General features: G+C 45.6%; 1 long non-coding RNA gene across 1 annotated transcript in view; it reads right to left on the bottom strand.

Annotated features, from left to right (window-relative positions):
* Positions 1 to 10,221, bottom strand: part of LOC125105397 (uncharacterized) — a 45,093-nt gene extending 34,872 nt beyond the window's left edge. Inside the window, exon 1 of the long non-coding RNA XR_007128887.1 lies at positions 9,984 to 10,221. This is a non-coding gene — a long non-coding RNA (uncharacterized LOC125105397). The remainder of the gene's footprint in view (positions 1 to 9,983) is intronic.
* Between the last annotated feature and the right edge of the window lie 9,340 nt (positions 10,222 to 19,561).

The raw sequence follows: 19,561 nt of genomic DNA, 5'->3' as shown, positions 1-19,561 counted from the left end.
CTGTTTGAGAAGCATGGTCTAGGGTTTCCAAAAGGCAAAATAAAAATGCAAAGTGAACAGCTGCAAAACAGATGCAAAGCTCATCACGTGATGTAGCATATGACGTCCCCCGGGGGGGTTTATGACCCTGTGTGGACAGTAGCTTGTAATACAGAAAACAGAGATTTGAAGGCATGTGTGCAAAGTAGTCAATGCTATGTTATATCCTTTTAATGGCCCTCAGGGGACCAACGTTGCATTAAAGGAAATGCACTGCCCAGTACCTAAAACGGTTTCATGTACCCAGTGAGCTTTCAAGTGTTTGGTTTCGTTCTGGGTTTTTTGTTGTTGTTGTTCCAAAAAGAAACAAAGATAGAATTTGTATTGATCTTCCGTGAAATCAGAGGGTTTGATTAGTACTTCCAGCACAGCATTCCGTAATACCAAAATTTTATAACAGGAAAAAGAAGAGAGTGGATGTTGTGTGCTTTTCAATAACCTAGAAAATCAGTGGGTTAAGGTGAATGGATCAAGTGCAACTTCAAGTCCACTCTCAACTGACCCAAACTGGCTCCGCTTCATTCAGTAACTAGGAGCACCCCTCCCTCCCCCGAATCTGTGCAGCAACCAGAGAAGCAAATCACTGCCCGCAGCGCAGGCGGCCCTCCAATAACCCGATAACCTATGGACAGAGGCGGGAAGGGGACGGAGCTGGGGAGGAGAGCGGGTGGACAGGAGCTCGGGAGGAAGGACCGGGAGCAGTTCCGGATGCCCTCGGGGGTGGGAAGCAGGTTCCCAAGGGAACCGGCCCCACGCCGCCTGGGAGAGGGTCCAGCCTGACTCGCTCACTCGTCTGCAGCACGGGCCACGACTCTGCCTGGCGAGAGTCCCCAGAGGACACGTCCGGCGAGCCATCGCCTCTTTCCCACGGCTCCGGGGCGGTGGCTCAGCGGAAGCCGAATGTTCCCACCAGCGTGAAGACCCCGGGGGCCAGTTCTAGGAGCGGCCGCTAGAGGCCGCGCGTGCTCCCTGTAGCGAGGACGGGGAGGGTCTCTCTGCAACTGTGCCGCAGGCTTTGTTCAGCTCCGAGCCCCGAGCGTTCTTTCCGGACGGCCGAGCTCTGCTTGCCGCTCCATGCCCCCGCCGGCGGGAGATCCCACACAGAGCGCCCAGGGCCTCTAAACCGCAAAGGGGGGCGTGTGGTGCTGGATGGCCCCTTACAGCCCCGCGTCTGCCTCCCGGTTGTCGTCCCTGGCCTCCCCAGGACAGAAAGTTTTGGTTCAGCGACAGCATGTGTCTGTCCCGGCACTTCCCCAGGATTCTTGAAGCCCGGCGGACTGATTTGCAGAGAAAACAACCGAGCAAAGTGGCCAGAAGATGAACCTGAATGTCGCCAAAGCTCAGAGCTGCGACAGGCAGCTTCCTTTCCAGGCACCTGAAACACCCCACCCATGCCCACACTCACCTCCCATCCACGCCCCACCCCCCCCCACCCGTCCTGTCCCCAGGAGATGGCCCTACAGAGTTGGCCCTACAGAGGAGCCCATTTAAGAGCAATCATTCACGGGGAAAATAAACCAGAGGTTTCTAGAGGCTGCCCGCCTAAAAGAAGAGTGTTCAAACGCTATGGAACTCTTAAGGTCACTGACTGGATATTTTCTACTGTGGACCCAGGACTCAAATAAGATCATTCATGACAAGGCAAGGAGCAGAAAGTTGCTCCTAAAATGTTTCTTGAGAAATTCTGGGCCAGTGGATCACAGTGCGGCCCAGGCCTGAGAGATACTGGCACTTTCACAGGGAGGGAAAGTCACCCAACGACTTCGAGCACCCCTCCAGGCAGTGCCCTTAGTACCTTCTGCTGTTCAGTGGCCTAACAGGTCAGCCAGGCAATGTAAATATCCCTATTTCTCTGATGTCAAAACTGAGACTGGGAGATGTCAAGTCCATTTCCAGGTTACAAGGCAGCTGGTTACAAGGCAGCGGAGTTATGATGCTTGTTTGTTTGATTTAATTTATAAATAGATAATACAATCCCATGTCTCAAAAACTATAAAGCATAGGGAAGTATACAATAAAAAAGTCTCCCATATCCTGACCCTCAAATACCCAGTTCCTCTCGCCTCTTGTCTTCTTTGCCACACACTCAGGTAACTGCCAGGAGCCACCAAGTTCCTTGCTTTATTTTTTTTTTTTTTTTAAACAGTTTTTTTTTTTTAAGATTTTATTTATTTATTTGACAGAGAGAGATCACAAGCAGACAGAGAGGCAGGCAGAGAGAGAGGAAGGGAAGCAGGCTTCCTGCTGAGCAGCGAGCCCGATGCAGGACTCGATCCCAGGACCCTGGGATCATGACCTGAGCCGAAGGCAGCGGCTTAACCCACTGAGCCACCCAGGCGCCCAAGTTCTTTGTTTTATACTTTTAGCATTTCTTTATGTATATACCAGTTAGAAAGAATACATATTCTTATTTTTCCTCCATTTTTACCCAAAACATGGTGTATTATTCATACTGCCCTGTGTCTAGCTTTTTTCACATAACAATATATCTTATAGATCTTTCCATACCCACACATGAAGATCTTCCTCATTCTTTCCCTCTTACATAGCCCAGCATTGCATTGTATGGACATACCATAAGGTAATTAACCAGTCCTCTATTGTTGGATATTGGATTGTTTCCAATCTTCTGCTAGTTTAGCAATGTTGCAATGAATAACTTTGCACCTACATCATTTTGCACATGCCAGAGCCAGGAGCCCACATCTTTCTGGCTCTAAGTAGTTTATGTTCCCTCCACTCCAAAGCGGACACAGGACTGATTACTGTATACATGCCAGCTCTGATAGATAAATCATCCTATTTCTGTCCTCTCTGCCCCGCCCCAGTCCCCCCATTTTCCTTTTCTAGTTATGAAGCCTATTCATATTTGAAACAGCTACAGAGGCTCCGGACAGAGAGTACTTGCCATTTTATCTCTCTCTGTGGTTACTTCACTTCATTCTTTAAATACCAAGTGTGACTGTATCTGGGCTGTACAGGAGATAAAATCTGCAGATGTTCCCCGGTACAGACGTGGAATTTCTGCTACCAGTTGGATCACACTGTTTCATACATGCGCCAGGGAAATTCAAATCCTGCCTACCGTGGCCTGCACCAGGCTTGGCTCCCAGCTCGGACTGGACGGAAGATCAACTAGTGCCGCTGGCTGCGGCAGGAGCCAGCATCCACCTCCATGTCTGGCTGTTGACCTAAAGGAACGTTAAATGAATGGAGACATCAGGCAGGCTGAGGGGAGGCGGAGGGGGGGTGCCGTCTACCTTCTGGAGAAAGTGAAATGCATCAATGCATCACCCCAGCTTTCATCCTTGTTGTCTGTAGTCCTTTTGTCATCTCTTTTTATTTTTTTTAAAAGATTTTATTTATTTATTTGACACAGAGAGAGAGAGAGCACAAGTAGGCAGAGAGGCAGGCAGAGAGAGGGAGAAGCAGGCTCCCTGCCAAGCAGAGAGCCCAACGCGGGGCTCGATCCCAGGACCCTGGGATCATAACCTGAGCCGAAGGCAGAGGCTTTAACCCACTGAGCCACCCAGGCGCCCCTGTCATCTCTTTTTATACCTAGATTTTTTTAGATTCGCCTTTCAAGGTATCTTTTTGTCTCTCAAAATGAGATTTGGCCATCAGAGAGAGTCCTCCCAAAAAACAAGTGAGAGCAGGTGGTTTTTTAGGCACGTGGTCCCCGCTACCGTCCGCGTGGTTAGCTGAGATTACTTCACTACCTCAGATGCCGTTCTGTTCAAGTCGTCCTTCCTGAGGGTTTACTGTGGCGCCCCGGTCACCATGTTTGATGAATGACAAAAGACCCAGCTGCTCCTGCCTACGTGGAGACTCAGACACATACCAGATACTTTCAGTGCAGAAAACAAGATAAATTCAAAGCGATAGGAGCCATGATCTAGGTAGAGAGCTATGCCCGGGGTCTCGTCCAGCTCAGGGAAGGGACAGTGCACCCAGAGCAGGGCAAGCGAGAGGCAGGGCAGCAGACGGGAAGGCTTCTTTGGGGGAAATGAGGCCGCCAAAAGGAGCAGGAAGAAGGATCAGGAAGAGCTTGGGCTGAGAACGTGGACAGAGAAGCAGCATGAACAAAGGCCCAGCCAGGGAAGTAGTGTGGGGAACTACGACCAAAGTGTAACTTACTTTTTTTTTTTTTAATACCTGAAAAATTGACCAGCAAGTTAGCAGTAACTCACACGAAGCAAAAACCTAGGTATAACCTCAGTTCATGTCCACAGTCCTCACATATTGGCCATTCCTTCTGCCATATCTCCCACAGATTTGTTTTCAGTAGTAGGGAGGTTCAGTAGGGAACATGTTCAGTAGGGAACACGGCAGGGCGACAGAGTTCCAGGCAAGTCTTTCCCGACTACCTCTGCCCCTGTGTCTCTTATCTCTGATCTACGACTGTTTTCTGTTCGTCACAAGAAAGGCCCGAGTTTGCCTTTCTGAAACCGCCATCAGCTCTCTGACCCCAGACAGTTCCTGTATCTTTTCTTCCAGCTGTTGAGGATGAAAACATTCTGGAAACCCAGCTGACAACCCCTTCTCCCTAAGAATGGAAACAGTGGAAGGCTGACACAGCCTGGATCCGTCGGTCAGTGTCACAAGCCAGCGGTATCATCAGAATAATGATCACTATCCTATCTCCACATCCGAACTGATCTCATGGATGTGGTTGAAGAGTGACCGTATTGGAGATTCTCTTCAAAAGAAGGTTTTACAGCTGGTCTTCTGTTAATAACAGCACTAGGAACAGCAGTTCACATTTACAGAAGGCTTACCATGTTCCTGATACCGTCCTAAGTCCCCTACATCTCACTCATCAAAGTTTTACCTCCTTAAAGCCTCTGACTTCCTTCTTAAAGTTTGATACAACGACTGGCTAAGATTCAAGTGTTTTGGGGTTCAACTCCTGACTCTTCCACCCACTGTTTTTGTAACGTCTGAATCTCAGTGTTTTCATCTATAAAGGGAGCATAATAATACCTCCTCCCCAGAACTAAATGAAGTAATATTGATTTAAAAGCACCTGATACATAACAAGGTCACAATGAATGTCAGTTACCTTCCCCTACACAGTTGGTATTTTTATTTAAAATGTTATATTTTCAAATAATTTAAGACATAAGACTAAATAAAGTCATTTGGGTTTTTTTTAAAGATTTATTTATTTATTTTAGAGAGAGAAGCATGCAGGTGGGAGGAGGGGCAGGGAAGAGGGAGAGAGAATCCCAAGCAGGTTCCTTGCTGAGCCTGGAACCCAACCCAGGGTTCGATCTCATGACCCTGAGACCATGACCTGAGCCGAAAGCAGGAGTCAGACTCTCAACAAACTGAGCCACCCAGGCACCTTAAATAAAGTGGTTTTTTTTTATTATTTTTATTTTTTTTTAAGATTTTTATTTATTTATTTGTTAGAGAGAGAGAGAGCATGAGCACAGGCAGACAGAGTGGCAGGCAGAGGCAGAGGGAGAAGCAGGCTCCCCGCTGAGCAAGGAGCCCGATGTGGGACTCGATCCCAGGACGCTGGGATCATGACCTGAGCCGAAGGCAGCTGCTCAACCAACTGAGCCACCCAGGCGTCCCTTTTTTAAAATTTTTTTAAAGATTTTATTTATTTGACAGACAGATTGCAAGTAGGCAGAGAGGCAGGCAGAGCGGGGGGGGGGGGGGGGAAGCAGGCTCCCCGCTGAGCAGAGAGCCTGATGTGGGGCTCGGTCCCACGAACCTGAGATCATGACCTGAGCCGAAGGCAGAGGCTTTAACCCACTGAGCCACCCAGGTGCTCCTAAAGTGTTTTTAAAGATAAAAAAGTAACTCTTATCACCTCGTTCCTCAAATAACAGTAGAGAAATCTATGGACTATGCTTTCTCCTCTGGGGTCTTTACTTATTAAACAAAGCTAAGACTATCAGGAAAGAATATATTAGATCAGGGGTGCCTGGGTGGCTGTTGGTTGAGCGGCTGCCTTTGGCTCAGGTCATGATCCCAAGGTCCTGGGATCGAGACCCACATCAGGCTCCCTGCTTGGCGGGGAGCCTGCTTCTCCCTCTCCCTCTGCCTGCTGCTCTGCCTACTTATACTCTCCATCTCTCTTTCAAATAAATAAATAAAAATCTTTAAATTTAAAAAAAAAGAATATATTAGATCAAGCCAAGGGCCAGTTAAGGACATATTTCCAAATCTGGAGTCTACCCACTTAGGGCTCCCGGCCCCACCCCCACCCCCATGAAATCATCAGAAAAGGAAAGAAATGTTGGGGCTCTGCGATCCTGTCCAATTTTAGCTCTAGGTGTTAAGGTCATGTGGAAGTGGCAGGTTTTTGAAATGCTGACACGCTGATACTTAAGCTCATGGCTGGATCCTGTTATAGCTCAGAGAAAGTATATAAAAAACTTGGCCCTGGGTGAGATTTCCAAATATGAAACAATGCCCAGCATGATGTAAGCGGTAAGGCTTGGGGACAGAAGGACGAGGGTTTGATTCTCAGCTTCACACATCTCAATCGTGTGACCTTGGGCATGGATGAATAAGTATTGTCACTTTATCCTCCATCCCTCTGCTCACCTGTGAAGTGGAGAGGACAGCAGCTTTTATGCAACATCGTTGTGCTGTCCAACAAATATCCAGTCCCTGCTTTGCGGCCAAAGGCTTCCTGCGTGTGAATCTGCAGGGACCCCCGCCCAGTCCAGCTGCAATCCCAAACACCTAGTAAATTGTTGGAAATCCACTTCCATATACCATTTTGTGTTTTTTAAGGGATCTGTGTTGGAATTATTTCCAGGATCCGCGGTGTGTGTCTGCCTGGGTGGAAGGAACAGATTCCCTTCTTAGTTCCTACTCAGTTTCACCTGGGCTGGCATCTACCACGTGGGCCACGGCAGAGGGTCACCCCATGGTGCTCTCTGCTCCCCAACTTCCTTTTCATTTCCAGCAGTGGCAGGCTTGCATTTTTCTGGAAAAGGCCTCTATCTCCAACTGGGACCATCCCAGTCCCTCTAGTGCCCACGCCTGGGACTCTCAGTCTCTATTTCCTACTGCTAGGCCTTTGCTTTCTCTTGCATTTCCTGAGCCATTTCCGGCTCCTTTCAATGGCTTTCTGGATTTCTCATTCATTTTGTGTTGTTTTTCCGTTGCTGCCTCTTGGGGACCCAGGGCGAAACCCCACTCCCTCTTTTTTCCATTGCTCATCCTGCTATTTTGGTGCCTTCATCCTTTCTTTCAAAGTAATACAAGAAAGAAGTACTTTGAATACACCACGTGCCCCTTGAACGGGGACATTAAGATTAATAGCAACTAGATCTGCAACAGAATTCATGTTTTAAAGCGATACAGAAGCATAAAGCAAATGATGATATTATTAGTAATTAAAACTTCAATAAAATTGGATCTTGATAAAATTTTAAAATAGTAAATGTATCAGTACTCTTTTATGCTGGTTCTTTTTTTAAAGATTTATTTTAGAGAAAGAGAGAGAGCAAGTAGGAGGGGCAGAGGGAGAGGGAGAGAGGGAATCTTAAACAGACTCAACAAAGAGCATGAAGGCCGACGGGGTGCTATCTCACGATCCTGAGAAACAACCTGAGCCGTAACCAAGAGCTGGATGCTTAACTGACTGTGCCACCCTGATGCCCCTGTTTTGTGCCATTTTATGCTCACAAGTGGTCCAATCCAGTCAGCACTTTAAAAAGGCCATGCCCATTTCTGCAACACAGACCAGGCACCATACGAATGAACATTTTTCCTGTTCTTAGTTCTTAAACACTTTCTTCTAATAAATTAAAATTTAAAAAAAAAACTTTTGGGGCGCCTGGGTGGCTTAGTGGGTTAGGCCGCTGCCTTCGGCTTAGGTCATGATCTCAGGGTCCTGGGATCAAGTCCCACATGGGGTTCTCTGCTCAGCAGGGAGCCTGCTTCCCTCTCTCTCTCTCTCTCTCTCTCTCTCTGTCTGCCTCTGTGTCTACTTGTGATCTCTCTCTGTCAAATAAATAAATAAAATCTTAAAAAAAAAAAAAAACTTTCTTCAACCCCTTCCTTATGCTTCATTCCATCTAGGTCCGAAGGTCAGGGGCAAGACCTCAACTAAGGGAGTGAAGATTTGAAGTAAATAGTATGAGAACAGAAACAAGTTGCATTAACCCAGGATTCAAGGGCCAGAGCAAAATAGGTTAGCTTCAGTTTCTTTCAAATGACTGGGACCTAACCCTTCGATTTCACGATCTAGTAGGTTTTGGAATGAGGAGGGCTTTCACTTTCCTATTCTCAAGCTCAAGGTGACTATTACAATCTCTAGGTGATTATATAAAAAGTAGTCATGCATCCAGGAGTAGCTTTATCAAAAAGTATGTGGTGTATGAAAAAAGTCTACTGGCTTAAATGAACCAAATCAGGGTAGACAATGCTTGATTTCATAGGTGTTGCCTTAAGCCACCCTTATAATTCAATACCTACATATGACCTTGACTTCTCCACTATAACCATTGTACCTTCACTGAATATATTAGTACTTGTCCTTCCCCCATTTTCCTGGACATTGGGACCCGCCATTGCCCTGCTCCCCATCCTGTGGGCAGTTTTCTCACTCACCTTGCCTCCCAACACTAATCATAAAACACACACACACAGACTTCTCTATTTCCCCATTAAATTCTTTGCATTTAACCCAGGTAGCCATTCAGTCTACCTTGTATCCTAATTCTGCCTCCTGACAATCCTCTACTGTTGAGTAAAGCAATTATTTATGACCTCTTGTGCCCTTCACCTTATCTCAGAACTATGTCATGGTACTCAAGGGGTGTCTGTGGTTAGTCAACTATTCAGCTCACCTCACGAATGACTCTCTGGGTCTCCTGCCTTTCACCTCTAATTTTGGAGAGGGTCTGGCACTCTCTGAAGAGGTGACCAAAGCTTTTTATAAAAAGACAATTAACTAAATGCTGTAGGACTCCTCTCATCTGGGAGAGGAGAGTGTCTGGTGGCAGAACCTTCAGGACCGTAACTGCTTGTTTGGGAACATATCGACTGTGTATCTAGAAGCTGAAAGAAACAGGACTTCAGAAACAGGAGAAGAAAATAAGGAAGGAGATCAACAAATGCCGTCATTAGAAAACATTTACTCAGACAGGCTTTTCCTTGCTTATCCTAGAGACCAGAAAGGAAGTAGCTCCTCCCTTTGGAAAATAGGACTCCAGTGTAGGGAGACACCCATGGCCTTGGCCCAAAGTTCTACAAGTCCTCCATGTACGCTGTCTGGGAGAGCTTAGCCACTCGAGGGGCCCATAAGTGGTGAATGAATGAGAGAGAGAGAATGTTAAGTATTCTACTTGAAGCAAGTCATGGACTTCCAGCTTCTAGACAGGCCTCATGTCCTTAGAGAATTATAGTAAATACAAACACTTATTAAGTTCTTTCTATGTGTAAGACAGAGCTATAAGTCTTTACACATGTTAGCTCCTTTCATCTGCATAGCTCTTGGAGGTAGATTTGCTTATATCTTCATTAACAGGTGAAGAAATTTAACTACAGAGAGGGTCAGTGATTTCCCCCAAACCAGACCCCTGGTGTGGGGTGAACTTGAGAATGTGGAGGGGATGGTAGGAGCCCAGGTGGGAATCTTGGCCCCAACATCGATTCTCTGTGTGACCTTTGGCAAGTTATTTAAACTCCCTGCATCTCATTTACCTCCTTGGAAAAATTAGATTCATTACATCTGCATCATAGAGTTGCCATGAAAATTGGATGAGCCTTGGAACTTTAGGAGTCCTGAAATTGAGGGACGCGTCATTTGGACGAACCCTCTGGCTGAAATTTACTAAACAAGCTGGATAACTTTCTTCCTCAACTTCCTGAAAGTTATCAAAGAACTGACAAAGTGGAAGAAAAAAAATCCAGGTCTAAGTCTGTAAGAAAGCAAAGACCCAGAGAAGTAAGCAGAGTATCGAACTTACCTCTCTTCTGAAGATAGGCTATGGTTTTGATGCGTTCTCAGCACAAGGAAGACAGAAGTCAAGGCCAGGGATGGCAGGGCTTCCACAGGCACCTTTTCCAGTCCATGTGAGTCAGAAATAAACCAGCTCCTCCCACGACACCCTCATAAAACTTCAGGGAGTGAGGTCTTGGCGCGAAGCAGCGTCAGAGGAAAAGAATGAAAACCCATCTGTAACAGGCTAGCATTTCTGTGATGCACAGCTGAAGTCTGCTTCACTGGGGGTTCAGACACTCACACTATGAATTTAAAATGATACTGCATCGGGGTACCTGGGTGGCTCAGTCAGTTAAGCGTCTGCCTTTGGCTCAGGTTATGCTCCCAGGGTCCTGGGATCGAGTCCCACATCGGGCTCCCTGCTCAGCAGGGAGCCTCCTTCTCCCACTCCTTCTGCTCCTCTCCCTGCTTGTGCTCACTCTCTCTCTCTCGCTCTCAAATAAACAAATAAAATATTTAAAAAAAAATAAAATGGTGCTTCATGGAGAGAAGATTGAGGAGCTAGAAGAAGGGGGAGGAAAAGGAGCGTGGAGAGCAGCGAAGGCAGACACGGTGGCGTGCCACGCTCCTGGCACCATGAAACGCATCTAGTTCTGCACACAGACACCCACACACACCTTCTCATCTTTATGCCAGTGGCCCTTTCTGCTGTAGGCATCACCGTGGTCAACCACATGGTCTCCGGAGTCAAGTGGCCCAGGTTCAAACCCTGACCCTGCCACTTACTGGCTGGGTGACTTTCAGCACGTCACTTAATCCCCGTCCATTTTCCTCATCCAAAAAATGGGGATAATTGCAGAACCTCCTTGTGGTTTATGGTGAGGGGTCAGATGAGTTAATGTCTGCAGAATGATTACAACAGTGTCTGGCTCATAAGAAGTAATTATATGGTGGTGGGTGGTACTCATGGTGGTGGTGATTTTCTGAAATGATCATTTCCCCCTTATTTATTTGGGCCGGATTTTATTAGTCCTTTATAATTTGGGTAAAAGATCACTGCCTCGGTTAGTCCTTCCCTGTCACAGTGCAGCACAAGACTCTATATACACATGTCTTCTGGGGTCTCTTTTAACAACCGAGTCCCTGCTGATTCTTCTAGATCCCCATGGGACATCCAGTTACTGGATGGTGTGGACCAAGTCTTATCATTGTGTCCTCAGTGGCTAGTACAGAGCCTGACACATAATTGATGCTCGGTTACTATGGGATGAAGGAAAAAACATATCGGTGACTCGAACTTGCCTTGGTGGAACAATTTTCCTCTAAAAATGCTATTTTTTGAGTGCCTGCCCCTTATTCTGCTCTCACTTTAAACAACAACAAAAAAAAACCCCATAAAACGTCGTTCTATCACTTGAATTGTTTCTCTGGAATGTCAACTTCTTATGAGTGGCCCCCAGTATCTTATCCACTTAATTTTGTTTTGCATGAGACATACGGTGTCAGGAAAATGACTAAACCACCATAAAAATGATATTGGCAAACAAATTGGACCTATGAGTCATGAGATCAGTGACCGAGAAATGTTCACAGAATTCTTCCTGCTGATGTGGGAATGTGGACTTGAGTTGACTTCCTGGTTCTGCTGTATTCACGGTTAGAACACTGAACTCAGGATCAAAAGACTTGGATTTAGGTCCCCAGAGCCACTCCTTATTTGTGACATGACTTTGGACAAAACTTAGTCCCCCCAAACTTGGTTTTCCTCATCTGTTAAATGGATTTAATAACAGCTACCACATAGCAATGCTGTGAGGCCCATGAGGTGATACAAGGCTTAAAAAATGTGCTGGCGCTGTGGGGGAGGGGTACAGTGCTGGCAGGCACAGCGGGTGGAGCATGTGACTCTTGTTCTCAGGGTCATGAGTTCAAGCCCCATGTTGGATGCAGAGCCTACTTAAAAAAAAAAAAAACAAACTGTTAGAAAATTTTATATTCTGGGTGGCCAGTTCTCACCACTCAATGGGTGGCTTCTCTCAGACCTGGCCCTCTATCAATTTTATAAACGCACCCAATCCAGGAACTTCACCTGGGAACAAACAATCCTTGTGGAATTTTTTTTTTCTTGAGACTTTATTTATTTATTTGAGAGAGAGAGAGAAGCAGAGGGAGGGGGCAAAGCAGATGCGGGGCTCAATCCCAGGACCCTAAGATCATAACCTGAGCCAAAGGCACATGCTTCATTGGCTGAGCCACCCAAGCACCCCAGTCCTCCTGGAATTTTAGAGACATAGGAGTTTTGAGAGTTTGGCCAGTGACTGAGCTTGGTTGCAGAGAATACAGACATGTCTGGGGAGCACGTAGGAAAGTTCATGCTTTCTCCATGATTCGACTTGCTGTGACACATCGTCCACAGTGGCAAGAGGAAAGAGGTCGTGGGCTGCCCCCATTGGGTGTCTGAGAAAAGGGACAAGCCTCTATGCAAAGAAGTAGACTTGAAAGCCAGCACTGAATACAAGAGAGCGATCTCAGCTAGAGAGTGAAAAAAAAGATCCCTCCCAACACGGAGGCATCAGACCGTGGTTGGTGGTGTGCGGGGAGGAGAGTGGATAGTGGATAGAGGTAGAGGAGGGCTCTACCTCCAAGACAGTAAAGAGCAGACTCTGCATCCTGGAACTCGTGACTTATGTGCTCATCCTCGTGATGAATCCGACTAAAGCTCTTCCTCAGCCCCTTTTGGAAAGCCAGAGGAAGTTCATAATGTAATGAGGCAATTTCACGTCAGCGGTGCCTCAGTCTGGTAAGAACTTACTCTTCAGTTAGGAACCAAGCGATACATTTGTTGAAAGAAAAGACAGTAGACCTCAGAGGGAATTCAGAGGTCAGCTGGAACCTGCTGGAGCTGAGACCCAGAGATGCAGTGACATGCTCACGGGCAGGCAGTGAGGGGGACCAGCACTCAGGAATCTTCACTCCCAACCCAGGGCTATGCCCCTCTAGCCTCTCACCTCCCGGGCCAGAATCTTGAGAACCCAGATGCTTCCATTCGTCAGCTGTGGGCCAGAGAGGGGGTGGGCCAGAGGAGAAATGCCAACTGCTCTCCAAGCAACCTAGGGCCACTGCCGAGGCCATTTGTTTTGAACCCTCCTACCAAGAGAGGCTGCATGACATCATTTTCTGTCTAAAGAAGGTTCCAGGTGTCATTACATTCTTTGGAATTGCATCAAGGATCAAATATGTTCACCCATCCAGTTCTCTTCCTCAATAAGTCTTCCCTAAGCAGGCTTTCTCTCATCTGTAATATCTTCCAAACTGGCCTAGGGCATAAAGGAGCTGGGTAAGACACCAAGACTTTGATGACAAAGCTCTGTATCCGTGTTTAACCTCACTTTAACATCTGAAGAAAAGAAAAAGAGTGACTCAGTGACTCACATTGAATACTTAAAAAAAAAAAATGTTAGCCTACATGGGGGCCTCTGTGCCACTGGATCTTTCCATTAAACTTCCTACTAAAGAGAATATCCGATGCTCAAGTCACCAGAAGGTTCAAGGCAGAAGAGTTTCCATCCCATTATGCTAGATTCACATCTGGATTTACCCTAAGCTCCAGTCCACTGTGGACCATATAAATCTGCCCCTTGTGCTCTTGAGAAAAATAGTAACCCAACTTCACCAAACCCCAAACTCATTGAAGGTTGCAGAGAGTTGGTATGTAGGGACTCCTATGTGCCAGGCACGGTGCTCAGCCTTGTAAGTGAATTTATCTCCCATCAATCAGAAGAGGGACTTATCACTATCAACATCACCCTTATATTTAGCTGGCAAAATTCCACCCAGCAAGGAAGAGACCCAGCCACGCCCTGATGTCACCCAGCTGTAGAGAAGAGCACAGAGTGAGGTTCTGTTTGAAAGCTAAGGTAGGTTTGGGAGATTGAAATCGAAGACCAGCGTTCAAAGCCCTCACCTTCAGGGTCCTCTGTCCATAGCCATGCAAGTGGCAGAACCCGTGATCTAAGTCCGAGGAAGAGATGGCTCTGGGACCTGATCTGTGCTGACACGTGACCCCTGTTGGAGTTCCAGTTTTGGCTCAATAGAGCCCTACACAGAGGAAGGTAACCTCGCCATTATATATGCATTGTCGGAAAGTACCGAGTTAGAGAAAACCAGAACAAGGATTGTGCCTGCCTTGTGTGGGTGAGAGTTTCAACTCTCCTTCCAACCTGTTGGTCTGGGGAGACCGTTTGGATTTGTTTTTGTTACCGGAGCCCGTAATAGGTAATGACACCACTTGTAATTGCCCTCCTCCAGTCGCCCAAGGGCCTTTTGACTCGTCTGCTCAGGACCTCCATGAGGGGCTCTACTGGTGAGCAGACAAGTCAGGGAGGCCACCATCCCACAGGCAGAGTTTTCAACCTACCTCCAGGCTTCTGCTGGGGTCTCTCCTCACAGCTAATCTGTGCCCTTCGAAACCTCCCTGACTTTGCCCACCCTGCTTGGGTCACGCCTCCACGCTTGGCACTGGGCAGACCGGCTATGATTTTGCTCATGAGAGTTTTAATTTTTATTTATTTATTTTATTTATTTGACAGAGAAAGAAAGATCACAAGTAGGCAGAGAGGCAGGCAGAGAGAGAAGGGGAAGCAGGCTCCCCGCTGAGCAGAGAGCCCGATGTGGGGCTCGAACCCAGGACCCTGAGATCATGACCTGAGCTGAAGGCAGAGGCTTAACCCAACTGAGCCACCCAGGCGCCCCGCTCATGAGTGTTTTAAATACCTCTTTTGCACATTTATTTCTCCTCATTAGGTCTGCAGCTTCTCAAGGACAAGAATTATAGCTTTTACTTATTTGGTTTCCCACCCACAAACGGCATATTCTTCTTGTCTGGCAGGTTGTCAGTACACCTTTGTTGACTGACATTTATTTCCTTGGCCCAGCCTCCAACAGAAGAGGAAACATTGCACAAGCCCAAAGGGAGGAGAGTAAAGCAGAGTTCTGGACATTCCGGCCTTCAGGAAAATAGATAATTATTCTCTCTGGACATTTTCATGTGAGTGTCTTGATTGCCAGTCAAACAAGCGGGTGTTACTTACCAGCGAGAGTAAACAGGGCTAAGACCCGCAGAAGACCTCACATACATTATTTCAGTTGATTCTTGAAACCATCAAAAAGAGTAATAAATGCTTTTCTTATTGTGGAGAGGAGAAAAACAACTCCGGGATATTAAGTACTTTCCCCAAGGCCTTCTGGATTCAAAATCCAATCTAATTCCAAAGCCTGTGATTTTCCACACAACGGCACAGCTCCCAGCTCTGCCCTGGGGTTCACCTGCCTATCCCTTTCATTTCTTTTTATTTGACAAGTTTATCTGCAAGTTGCATAACATGGACTCCAAGGGAGACTGATAATGGCCTCGTGGAAAAAAAGAGTAAGGAAGTGGGGGGAAAAAAAAAAGATCAAAATTCTCCTAGCCACCCATCGTATTCTGCTTCTTTCTACCTGCTCATTTATTTACTTTTCCTAATGACCTCATTATGCAAATGAGCAAACTGTGGCTGAGGAAGTCACATGACTTGCCCAGGCCCCCACAGCAAGAAGTTGTGGGGTCAAGACCCAGCCCCATGACCATCTAGCACCCAAACACAAGCATAACACTTCCTAGGAAAACAGCGAGCTTCTACTAACGTGGCGGGACTCTCTTTCCAGAATTTAAGACTGTGTCGTCAGCATATGGTTGGGCCCATTGGGTAAGGTGTCAGTATGATTGCAACAAGACTCTAAAAGCCGTGAACTCCTTGCAGGGACCATAGTCGACAGTCATGTGACAGAAGTGTATGGTAACAGATGGCAGCTACACTATGGTGTAGATTAGTGTTAACACATGGATTTGTGGGATCGCTGTGTTGTACACCTGAAACTAATGTCACATCATGTGTCAACTACACATCAATCTATCACTCAATCGACGCCTTGAACTTCTGACATTGGTGATATCAGGCACTGTGATGTGGCTCACTAAGGCTCACAGAGGAAACACAGAGGTCCCAGGCCAAAACCGCATATCCAGCCATTCTCTAGAGGCTGATTGCCCAGGACTATGCTGCCCAGAAGTTCTATGTGGTAACAGGAGACCCCAGAAACCACCAGCCCCACTGAACAAACTGAATCTGTTTGCAATCATCTGGTAGGGAGAGATCTATGCTTAACCATTCTCTGGGCATGGAGGACTTTGGACCAATATTGTACACAATGGGATAGAAGAACCTGGTTTTAGATCAGAAGTACAGTGAATACCAGTCGCTTTCTCCACTCAACAGTTGTTCATTTCCTTCCGGCAACACCCAAATTTCCTCCGGCCCCGCCCTCCCTGCTGCTGGAAGGTTGACTCTCGCTCTGACCTCAGGGAAGCCAGGTGACCACACCCAGCCAATGGGTGGGTTTCCTTCCCCATCTCAGTAATGTGTCCACAGAAGCACGCAACCCAATGGGATACAGTGAGACTTTTGCTCGGACCATAAGCGGAAGGACACTTTCTCTTTCCTTCGGGGTTTGAACTGGGCAGGATGCTGGCCTGGAGTTGCTGGCAGCCATCATCTAGCTCGTGTCTAGCTTGTCAAGCTAGAGAACAAAGTCGCCAGAGAGGAAAGCAGAGATGCTGAAGAGACCCAATGCTTAGGTGCTCCTCAAATTGACGTGTTGAAATCCTAACTCCCCAGTGTGATGGTTTTAGGAGGTAGAGCCTTTGGGAGCTCATGATGAGGAAATGTAGGTGGATGGACGCGCTCTCTCTCTCTCCTTCCACCATGGGAGGACACAGTAAGGAGATCACCATCTGTAGAGCCGGAAATGCATGCACGCACATCAGACACAGCCAACACCTTAAACTCAGACTTCCCAGCCTCCAGAACTGTGAGAACTAAATGGTTGCTGTTTAAGCTATGCCCTCTGCAGTATCTCTTGTTATAGCAGCCCAAATGGAGGAAAATAAATACGAAACAAAGAAGATTTGTCCTAATGACATTTTGTGATGCCTGAATCCCAACTGGCCTGGGATTTTCAGTTCCCTGAGCTCATAAATACCCACTTTTTGCTCAAGTCAGTTTGAGTGTATTTTCATATCACTTACTTATATCATTTTCCACTGATCATGGAAAAAGTCCATGATGAGTTTTTATTTTTTAAAGATTTATTTATTTATTTGACAGAGCGAGAGAGATCACAAGTAGGCAGAGAGGCAGGCAGAGAGAGAAGGGGAAGCAGGCTCCCTGCTGAGCAGAGAGCCCGACTCGGGGCTGGATCCCAGGACCCTGATCATGACCTGAGCTGAAGGCAGAGGTTTAACCCACTGAGCCACCCAGGCACCCCCCCATGATGAGTTTTCAAAGAAAATCTCTCTCCCTTACTCTTTGGGGCCTCAGAATTAGCGACAATCTCATAGAACTTAACTATTTTCACATGTTTGCTTAACTATCTCCTTGGTAAGGACTTCCCTGACTGATGGGTTTTCTTTCTTTCTTTCTTTCTTTCTTTCTTTCTTTCTTTTTTTTTTTTTTTTTTGGTTACTTGAAGTATAATTGATATGCACAGTATTGGTTTCAGGTGTACAACGTGATGATTCAATGCTTATATATATTGTGAAATAGTCACAATAAGTCTAGTTAACATTCGTGACTATGTATAGTTACAGAATGTTTTTTCCTTGGGATGGAAACTTTTAAGATTTGCCCTCTTAGCAACTTTAAAAAATGCAACACAGTATTGCTAAGAATGGCTGCCATGTGGGTACTTGGGTAGCTCAGTCAGTTAAAGCATCCATCTCTTGGTTTCAGCTCAGGTCCTGATCTGACCTACATCCCTGTGATTTATTGATTTTATAACTGGTGGTTTGTATCTTTTGACTTCCTTTACCCATTTTTGCCCATGCCCATCCCCCACCTCTGGCAACCACCCATCTGTTCTCTGTATTTCTGTGCTTGGTTGTTGGTTTTTTGTTTTGTTTTGTTTTTTCTTGGTTTTCTTCTTTTGTGCATAGATTCCATATACAACAGAGATTATATAGTGTGTCTGACCTATTTCACTTAGCAAAATGCCTGCAAGGTCCATCCATGTTGTAGTGAATGGCAGGATTTCATTCTACTTTATGGCTGTATAATATTCCATTGCATGTGTATCATGTCTTCATCCATTCATTCATCAAGGAACATTTAGGTTATTTTCATATCTTGGCTATTGTTCACAATGTTGTCGTGAACGTGGGAGTGCACATACCTTTGTAAGCTAGTGTATCTGTACTTTCTTTGCATAAGGAAGGGACCTGCTGGATTATAAGGCAGTTCTATTCTTAATTTTGGGGAGGAGACTCCAAACTGTTTTCCACAATGACTGCAATTTATTCCCACCAACAGTGCACAAGAATTCTTATTTCTATACATCCTGACCAACACTTGTTTCTTCTTGTCTTTTTGATAACAGCCATTCTAACAAATGTGAGGTGATACCTCATTGGTTTTGGTTTGTGTTTCCATGATAATCAGTGATGTTGAGCATCTTTTCATTGACCTGCTGACCATCAATACGTCTTCTTTAGAAAAATGTACATTCAAATCCTCTGCTCATTTTTTAATTGGACTGTTTCGGGGAGTCTTTTGCTATTGAGTTGTACAAGTTCTTTATAATCATGGATATTAACTCCTTACCAGACACGCGAGTTGCAAATATTTCTTCCCATGCAATAGGTTACGATATCTTTTCATTTTGTTGATGGTTTCCATTGCTGAGCAGAAGATTTTTAGTTTGATGAACTCTCCTTGTTTATTCTTGCTTTTGTTCCTTTTGTTTTTGTTGTCAAGTCCAAAAAATCATTACCAAGACCAATGTCAAGGAGCTTACTGCCTGTGTTTTCTTCTAGGAGTTTTATGGTTTCACATTTCACATTTCGTTCTTTAATCCATTTTGAGTTAATTCTTGCATATGGTGTAAGACAGTGGTCTACTTCCATTCTTTTGCACGTGGCTGTACAGTTTTCCCAGCACCATTTGTTGAAGAGACTGTTCTTTTTCCCATTGCATATTCTTGGCTCCTTTGTCATAAATCAATTGAAATATACATGTGGATTTATTCCTAGGGCTCTCTAATCTGTTTCATTGGTCTAGGTGTATGTTTTTATGCCAATACAATGCTATTGGTGACTATAGCTCTGTAATTGAGTTTGAAATGAGAAAGCATGACACCTCCAGCTTTGTTCTTTCTTAAGTTTGCTTTGGCTATTTGGAGCCTTTTGTAATTCCACATAAACTATCTGTTTATGTGTCTGTGAAAAATGCCATTGGAATTTTGATAAGGATTTGTTCAATCTGTATATTGCCCTGGGTAGTATGGACATTTTAACAATATCAATTCCTCCAATCTAGGAGCACAGAATATTTGTGTCTTCAATTTCAGTCATCAAATGTCTCATAGTTTTCAGTGTATACGTCTTTTGCCTCCTTAGTTAAATGTATTACTATTTTATCCTTTTTGATGCAACTATAAATGGGATTTTTTAAAAAAAATTCTCTTTCTGATAGTGCCTTATTAGCACAGAGACACAATAAATTTCTGCATATT

This window comes from Lutra lutra, chromosome 7, assembly GCF_902655055.1.
Source record: "Lutra lutra chromosome 7, mLutLut1.2, whole genome shotgun sequence".
NCBI lineage: Eukaryota > Metazoa > Chordata > Mammalia > Carnivora > Mustelidae > Lutra > Lutra lutra.
Note: the sequence above shows the minus strand (reverse complement) of the source record. Positions and strands in the feature narration are given on the sequence as shown.